Source organism: Amblyraja radiata, chromosome 1 (genome assembly GCF_010909765.2).
Source record: "Amblyraja radiata isolate CabotCenter1 chromosome 1, sAmbRad1.1.pri, whole genome shotgun sequence".
In the NCBI taxonomy this organism is placed as follows: Eukaryota; Metazoa; Chordata; class Chondrichthyes; order Rajiformes; family Rajidae; genus Amblyraja; species Amblyraja radiata.
Window position 1 is genome coordinate 94,411,088 of NC_045956.1, and position 9,493 is coordinate 94,420,580.

General features: G+C 40.8%; 1 pseudogene; it reads right to left on the reverse strand.

The window, feature by feature from the left end:
* Window positions 1-5,342: 5,342 nt before the first annotated feature.
* LOC116980443 lies at window positions 5,343-6,076 on the reverse strand (annotated as a pseudogene).
* Between the last annotated feature and the right edge of the window lie 3,417 nt (window positions 6,077-9,493).

A 9,493-nucleotide genomic window follows, 5' to 3' on the forward strand; every position in this document is an offset into this window, starting at 1 on the left:
GATGCTGTAACCCACTTGCCAGAGATGGGTCCTTGCCCCAAGTCAAGATTGTGTCGTTCACAGCAAGTATTATCTTTGCAGCCATAGTTTACCATCTGTTTCCTTCAGGTACCTGATTTATTTTGTTAAAACGATTACAATCAATTATACCAGGTGACATGTCTCAGTGCTGCAGAGTTTCAATTCTAACTGGTTTTGACAGAATAATGTCTATCTGGGTTTATTTCTATCTGTAGCCAAAACTAAAATAACAGAAACCCACCCAATTCCAATACTAACTTTTCAAAACCATGCCAAGGCAAATGATTTTTCTCCCAATACGATAATCGAAACCATTGAAATCTATTGGTATTACTTTCTGAACCACATAGCAATTGGATTCAATCCAATAATATTTTATTTGAATTCAGTTCAATTTCAATTTCAATCTTGGTTACTTTGTGCTGGTTTTCCTCGAGTTCTCCATATTATTTATTATTCAAGTAGAAATGGCCTGGAATTAGCTCAATGGCTGTGTGATGCAGCTAAAATAGAGTAGAGTCAACTAATCATAGCATGGAGAGCAATTTAGCCTTCAATCAACCAGACAATAATATCTGCGGTTTCCCTCATATCTGGCAAACCAGTACACTCAGTACTCAAACTCAGTGAAATTAAGAAATATATGGGAGAAGCCTGAAAGTTTCCCACTCTCTGGTTTAATCACTTTTCACTACATATTTTTTTACAAATATTTGGCTTCAGTTCTTACTGCCTGCATATTCTAATTATCATCAACATCATATTATATTTCTCGTTCCTGACTTAATTGCATAATATTGTGATAATGTGCACTTGTTGCTGCAGGGGTTGTAATTGAGTATCCAAAAGTGCTTATCAGGTAATAGCTTTAATGCTATCTGAGCAGCAAGAATGAGCAATTGTATGGTGTACTGTTTCCCTCATCTCTGGCAAACCAGTACACTCAGTGAAATTAAGAAATATATGGGAGAAGCCTGAAAATGTCCCACTCTCCGGTTTAATCACTTGTCAGTACTTATTTTTACCAATATTTGACTTCTTCGTACTGCCTGCATATTCTAATTATCATCAACATCATATTATATTTCTCGTTCCTGACTTAATTGCAATAATTGGGCCTTCATTTATGCATCAGTGACATAATCATTCACTTATCTTGCATTAAAATATTTGCGACAATTTTTTTATAATCTCACTTTATTTCTCTTGTCTTTCTAATCTAAATTGCTTTTTTAACACATCCCCACTATATGTTGTATATTCTTCATCAACATTGCTAGCAGAGACGGTTTTAATCCTATTTGATCCCGCTACATGAGTGGATTGGATTATCCTTCTTCTGTCAGAGGGAGCTGAGAATAGGATGTGAACTACAAATTAGGTGAGCCACTTCCTTATACAAAGTAAGTCCTCACGGGAAATGTGATCCCCTAGTATTACGCAATCCCAGTCTTTGTTTGGAAAGTTAAATCTCCCTACGATGACAACCCTATTCATCTACAGTGCATTGAGAAAGTATTCAGACCCCTTCACCTTTTCCACATTTTGTTACATTACAGCCTTATTCTAAAATTGGTTACAGTCATTTTTTTATCATCATTCTACGCACAATACCTCATAATATAAAAGCGAAAACATGTGTTTAGTAATTATTGCAAAATAATTAAAAATAAATAACTGAAATATCACATTTACGTAAGTATTCAGACCCTTTGCTGTGACTCTCAAAATTGAGCTTTGGTGCATCGTGTCTCCATTGATTATCCTTGAGATGTTTCTACAACTTGATAGGAGTCTACAAGTGGTAAATTAAATTGATTGTACATGATTTGGAAAAGCACACACCTGTCTATATAAGGTCCCACAGTTGACAGTGCATGTCAGAGCAAAAAACAAGCCATGAAGACGAAGGAATTGTCTGTAGACCTCCGAGACAGGATTGTGTTGAGACACTGATCTAGGGAAGGGTATAAAACATTTTTTGGAGCATTGCAGGTCCCGAAGAGCACAGTGGCCTCCGTCATTCATAAATAGAACTTTGAAACCACCAGGACTCTTCATAGAGCCTGGCCAAACTGAGCAATCGGGGGAGAAGGGCCTTAGGATAGAGACTTACTAACATATTCAGGGAGGTGACCAAGAACCCGATGGTCACTCTGACAGAGCTCCAGAGTTCCTCTGTGGAGATGGGAGAAACTTCCAGAAGGGCAACTATATCTGCAGCACTCCACCAATCAGGCCTTTATTGTAGAGTGGCCAGACAGAAGCCACTCCTCAGTTAAAGGCACATGACAGCCCGCTTGGAGTTTGCCAAAAGGCACCTAAACAAGATTCCCTGGCCTGATGAAACCAAGATTGAACTCTTTGGCCTGAATGCTAAGTGTCACGTCTGGAGGGAAACAGGCACCGCTCATCACCTGGCCAATACCATATCTACGGTGAAGCATGGTGGTGGCAGCATCATGCTGTAGGGATGTTTTTCAGCAGTAGGAACTGGGAGACCAGTCAGGATCGAGGTAAAGATGAACGGAACAAAGTATAGAGAGATCCTTGATGAAAACCTGCTCCAGAGCGTTCAGGACCTCGGACTGGGGCAGACGTTCACCTTCCAACAGGACAACGACCTAAAGCTCACGGCCAAGACAACGCAGGAGTGGCTTTGTGACAAGTCTGTGAATGTCCGTAAGTGGCCCGGCCAGAGCCCAGACTTGAACCCGATCGAACATCTCTGGAGGGACATGAAAATAGCTGTGCATCAACACTGCCCATCCAACCTGAGAGAGCTTGAGAGGATCTGCAGAGAAGAATGGGATAAATTACCCAAATACAGGTGTGCCAAGCTTGTAGCGTGATACCCAAGAAAACTTGAGGTTGTAATCACTGCCGAAGGTGCCTCAATAAAGTACTGAGTAAAGGGTCTGAATACTTATGTAAATGTGATATTTCAGTTATTTAGTTTAAATTATTTTGCAAAAATTTCTAAACACCTGTTTTCACTTTTTTATTGTGGGCTATTGTGTGTAGATTGCTGATTAAAAAAAATGAATTTAACCCATTTTAGAATAAGGCTGTAACGTAACAAAATGTGGAAAAAGTGAAGGGGTCTGAATACTTTCTGAATGCACTGTAGAAGCTGCCAGCGATCTCCCAGCATATTCTTCTAATTCCCATTAATGATTTGGAAACCTATGGTACACTTCCAATAAGGTGATCAACCCTTTTTTATTTCTCAGATCAACCCATATAATCTCCACTGGACAAACCATCAGTAATTTCACCTCAGACTACTGCCATGATGTTCTCCTTAATCAATAAAGCACACCCCCTCCACTTTTTTCCCACCTCTATCATGCCTGTTGCCACAGGAACATTAAGATGTCAGTGCTGTCCCTTCATATAATGTCCCCCCCCCCCCATCACTTGCAAATGGCAGGAACTTTTACAGGAGCTGGTGGTGATGGGGCGAGAGGAGAATGACAGTGGAGGGGATGGGGAGAGTGGGAAGAAAATCTTAATCAGAGAGGTGATTTGGTAATGTACAGGAAGGGAATGCAGATTCTGGTTTAAACTGAAACTAGACGCAAAATGCTGGAGTAACTCAGCAGGTCATACAGCATCACTGGAGAAAAGGAATAAGTGACGTTTCGGTTTGAGATCCTTCTCCTGGCAGAGGATCTCGAGCTGGAACATCAACTATTCCTTTCTCCAGAGACGTTGTCTGACCCGTGAGTTATGCCAGCTTTTTGTGTCTATCTTAGGTGATTTGGTAAACTCACTGACAATTCCTGTGTGAGATGTCTGATAAAATCCAGGGTCTCAATGGTTGGCTTACACCAAATTTTGTTTCTAGAATATCTGTTTGTGGAACATTTGGTGGTAAATGTAAACAAGAGCTGAACCTTCACTTTTTATAAAAGATATACATGTTCCCTTTAAGCCATCTGTTACAGTACACAGATAACTAGTCCAGATGTTATTATTGCAAAATAACAAATGTTATTGCATTATGCAGATGCAGATCTCCGCAAACAATATGAACGATTTTGTTCATCCCCTGGACTGGAACTTGTAAATTTATGCAAATTAATATCAGTGTACAGTTTGTAAAGAAAAGAACAAAATATATTCATCAGAGTCTGGAAGTAAACATTCTTAAATTCTTGATAAGAAATGTAGGAGTCAGCAACAGCCTTGCTCCTTTCCAGACACGTCTCTTCATCAATTAACTAAATCCATTTGAGGGGTTGTTACAAGGGAACATGTTCAAGGATATGACTAGTACCACAGAAAAAAGGCATACTCGTCCGTTAAGTTACAAATCCAATTTATTGGCAAGAGAGAGAACAAAAATAATACATCTCAGTATGTGCAAGGATCGTTTTACAGCTGCACATCTCCCTCTCCCTCTCCCCCTCCCTCTCTCCCTCCCTCTCCCCCTCCCCCTCCCTCTCCCCCTCCGTATCCCCTCCGTATCCCCTCCGTATCCCCTCCGTATCCCCCTCCGTATCCCCCTCCCTCTACCCCTCGCTCTACCGCTCGCTCTACCCCTCCCTCTACCCCTCCCTCTACCCCTCCCTCTACCCCTCCCTCTACCCCTCCCTCTACCCCTCCCTCTACCCCTCCCTCTCCCCCTCTCTCTCCCCCTCTCATACATTAACTAACTCATGGCTTACCGGCGCCCACCTTTATAAAGGTGAGAAATCAGTCATTGCAATAACTGCCAGTTAGTCCTGGACAAAAGCGCTGCTCCCAAATTTAAACTACACCCAATGGCAGGGGACTGCATCCGTGCAAAAACCCCTCCATCCCTTCAGTAACAAAGTATTATCAGTTGCAGACTGGCGCATCAAGTAATACACACTTGGGGTAAAGGCTATGCACACATTGCAACAGACTTGGCTCATAAGGCGATACACACAGCAATACAGACCTGGGGTAAAGATAATACACAGAGTGTTGCCGGTTTGGCATGCAAAGGTTTAAACATAACGTTGTCAACTTAGCACGTGGGAATTTAAACAAAGTGCCACCAACCACAGCGTTATGGTTTTTAAATATAATGACCACAGCACTATGGGTCATCACAGACTGTTCAGGCCAAAATTCTCATATAACATTCCACCGCATGAACAGTCTGGTTACCCTCACATCTGGCCCACAGGCTTTATTACATCAGGCCCACAGGCTGTAGTAACATCACGCGGTCATGATGCCTATCCGCACATACAACGCAGTAATATTATGGCCAACAAGATTGTCCCAATGGTCAGTTCCCAGTGCACGATTGTTGTCCACCAGCCTCCAAACATCCCGAAAGACCACTATCCTCCCTGGGGGTTGTAGTCATTGTACTGTTCTCCAACCCTTCGAATCTTCCCCATGGCTTCCTGGATGTGGTCAGCGAGGTTGGTGATGTTCTCTTTTACCTCGCTCAGGGTCAAACCAGTCACCGAGTCTGTATGACCACGCATGGTATAAATTAACGTGTTTTGTCGGAGGTCCCAAACCTTAATGTCGTCATCAATACCACCAGAGATAATCTGAACGCTTGTGTCATTAAACGTTGCTGCCAGTACTTGGTAGGTGTTTTGAAACATATGATTGTAGCTTTCTCCCGAATGATCCATAGCTTTACTGTTTCATCGTTGCTTCCTGTACAGGCCTACTGTAGTCCCCATCAGGCACTCCAAGCTCTCTATGTCCACACCGTCACACTGACCACTCCAAGCTCTCTATGTCCACACCGTCACACTGACACTCACTGTGTCCACACTGCTACAGTTTTATCTGTTGATGCTGGAAAAAGCGTGCTGCCATATGTGTTATAATACAATTCCATCACTGCTCCACTGTGACCTTTCAATGGAGCATAATTATCGCAGTCGCCATATACATTTCAAAACAATACGAGTCAATCAAAACCTGCAGATGCCAGTGTTGATCCATTCAGGTTAAATTTACAACAAGAAACCTCTCCCCCGTGAACCGTTAAAAGTATTAGAGGAGCTTGAAGACTCAAGGTTCTTGGTCCTGCCTGCAGCACAGCCTGCTGCCCCCCCCCCCCCCCTGCACAGAGGGTAGCAGCTTGTTGTGGGGGGGGGGGGGGCAGCAGGCTGTTTGACCATCTTGTTTGCTATTTATTTTTACCAAACATTTTCTAATCTATTCATCAGATCCTGTCGACTACGCCAAATGTTACAAGGGAACAGGTTCAAGGATCTGACTAGTAGAACAGAAAAAAGGCACACTCGTCCGTTAAGGAGCAAACGGACAGGGAGATCCCACCCCCCGATCGGCCATCCCCACTCCCTGCCACACACCAGTAGTTAACAGCCACAACGCGCTACCAGCTACAACGCTATGGTCTCTAAACATAGTGCTACTGGCCACAGCGTTACGGGTCACAGACTGTTTGTGCAAAATTCTCTTATAACGCTTGATTTTGAAAAGTTTAAGTAAAATGTCTTGAGATTTTTTTTGCAACATAATAATTTTCAAAAGTCATGCACATAAGGATAGGATGTTAAGAGAGTGAGAATTAACTAAGCAACTGATGATTCAATGAATTCTTTCTGGTTTAATTTCAGGTGGTGTGAAGAATTATACTCAATATCTGATATAAAAACAGAAAGCAATGGAGGTACTAAAATTATGTCAACTTCTGGATTTTTCTTGCTCCAGAGCAACTCTTAAGTTGATGGATCAATAAATAACTTACAGAATAGGACACTATTAGCCAAGAATTGTGAAACCATTATTGTTTTGTGACCGGGTACATCATACAAGAAATGAAAATACTATTTCAAATTACATTTTACACGAAAAAGCTAAATATCCTTATCGAATTGACTTGTTTGAATATTATTGGAAATTTTGAGAGATGTAAAATGAATACTTTCAAAAGCGATCTGTACTTGTAAAATTGTTTCTTTTTCACTGGCAGTGTATTCTTGCAAAGTTTTTCTTCACTGCTCATTGCTTTGACAATTGTAATATAACATTTGTGTTTTGCTTTTATCGACTGTATGTACATGTACTTCTTTCCAACTGTTACTGGTGACATAGCTACCTAGTATACACTGCTGTGCTACTTTTGAGCTTTTAGCTTTTGAGCTTTTATTTGTGCAAAAACAATAAACGGACACAATGGGAATAGCTAACAAACAAAAAATAGAACATATTCTGCTAGCCTCTGGTTCGAAAAATAATGAGGTCATTTTGACCTGGTGTAAATTGACTTAGAAAATCATAACATTTCTAAAATGTTTATTTTCCATTAACCTTAAGGGTCAAAAGAGTAAAATATGTTTATCATGCACCAGAATTAATTAGACATCCTACAGTCATCAAAAATAAAAATAATCTCCAATATGCCAACATGTCTTTCACATTGATATAGAAGAAGGAAAAGGTAATTCAGTGTAGCATTTTGTGATGCAGGTTTTGATTTCACTGTATCTTTTTCAAATGTAATACATATTAAGTAACAAAAACTGAACTAGTCTGTCTCTGAATTCCTAATGGCCAGGGAAGAGGAGAAACTTGGAGAAATATCCGCTCATGCCTTAGAGTTGCATTAACAAAATTTGAAGGAATTTAAGAGAAATTAAGTTACCAGCAGGAGGCCACATTCAAAAATGCAATTAGAACTTTAGTATTTGGTTGGTTCCTATCTGAGACATAGGAACGATTCATTCAACAGCATATTTTTTTAAACATGAAATGATTTTTATTTTTTTCAGTTACATTTTCCTATGAACATTAAGATACTAGTGCATGTTAATGAATGAATGAATGAATGAATGAATGAATGAATAAGTTTATTGGCCAAGTATTCACATACAAGGAATTTGTCTTGGTGCTCCGCCCGCAAGTGACAACATGACATACAATGACAGTTAGGAATGACACATAAAACATTAAACATTAATAATAAAACATTATCGATTAAACATGTGAATTAAATAAAATACCAGTGCAAAAGTAGCCTACAGATTTTTGGCTATTGAGTAGAGCTACTACTCGTGGAAAAAAAGTTGTTTTTATGCCTGGCTGTGGCAGCTTTCAGAGGGAAGTGATTCAAAGAGTTTGTGGCCAGGGTGAGAGGGGTCAGAGATGACCTTACCCGCTTGCTACCTGGCCCGTGCAGTGTACAGTTTGTCAATGGAGGGAAGGTTGTAGCCAATAACCTTCTCAGCTGAACGGACGATTCTCTGCAGCCTCCAGGTGTCGCGCTTGATGGCTGAGCCAAACCAGACCATGATGGAGAAGGTGAGGACAGACTCTACGATGGCCATATACAATTGGACCATCATTGCCTGTGGCAGATTGTGCTTCCTCAGCTGCCGCAGACTGATTGCTGCTGCTGGCGCCGACGATAACTGCCACGGTGTACTGCTCCTTGCTGTTTAACATGAATTAAACATTTTTATTGTAATTGTCGCAGAACAGAAGAACGTATGATACATCAAATCTGTATCAGCTCTAGGTAAGAGCAATCCTTCTCCTCGCCAATTCCTCTTAGACCTGCAACTTCTTTCCTTTAGAAATTCAATCAGTTCTAAGTTTAATGCTACAGTTGAATCTGCCCCCATTACTATCCCTGGTATATATTTAACCTTCTCCATTTGCTGTATGTATCTCTTGCTACTGTTATCCCACTTTCTCATCCACTACCAACATACTAGGGGCAGTTTGTGGAGGCCAATTAACCTACAGTACAAACATGTCTTTGAGAGGAAATCAGAGTACCCAGACAAAATCCACTCGGTCACTGGGAAAATATGCAAACTCCACACAGGCAGCCACCAGGATGGAAATCTGGGCAATTATTGCTAAGAAGCAGCAGCTCTACCAGCTGTGCCACTGTACTGCCCTGTGGTCACAGCGATAACATGCAAATTCTACATAGACAGCACTGGAGATTAGGATTGAACCTTCATCATTGGAACTGCAGTGTGTAGTTAACAACCCCTTTAGCCCCTCTATCACCACCAGTTATACACTAAAAATAATAATTTTAACCCCCCTTACATTCTCTGTTCCAAAGACAACAATTCTGCAGTTTAATAACATAACTCAAGAGCCCCATCCAGAAATTATTATGGCAAATCTATTTTATGCCTTCTCAAAAGCCTTCACTTATTCCATAAACGTGGTGCCCTGAATTGGTCACAACACACCAATTGTGGCTGAAGGTGTGTTTTATGAAAGTTCATCATGATTTCCTTGCTTTTATGGCTGTGCACCCTTGCATAATCAACACCTTCTTGTTTTGTCCAAGGGCTCCATAATATCCTGCATTGATGATAAAATGGATTTCTCTTTTTATTTTGATAATTAACATTCCTAAATTCATCTTTTGATTTGTTCCTTAATTGGGTATATTTAGATTATATTTAAAATATGTTTGGACTGGTACATGGATAGGAAAGGTTTGAAGGGATGTGGGCCAAACACAGGCAGGTGAGAC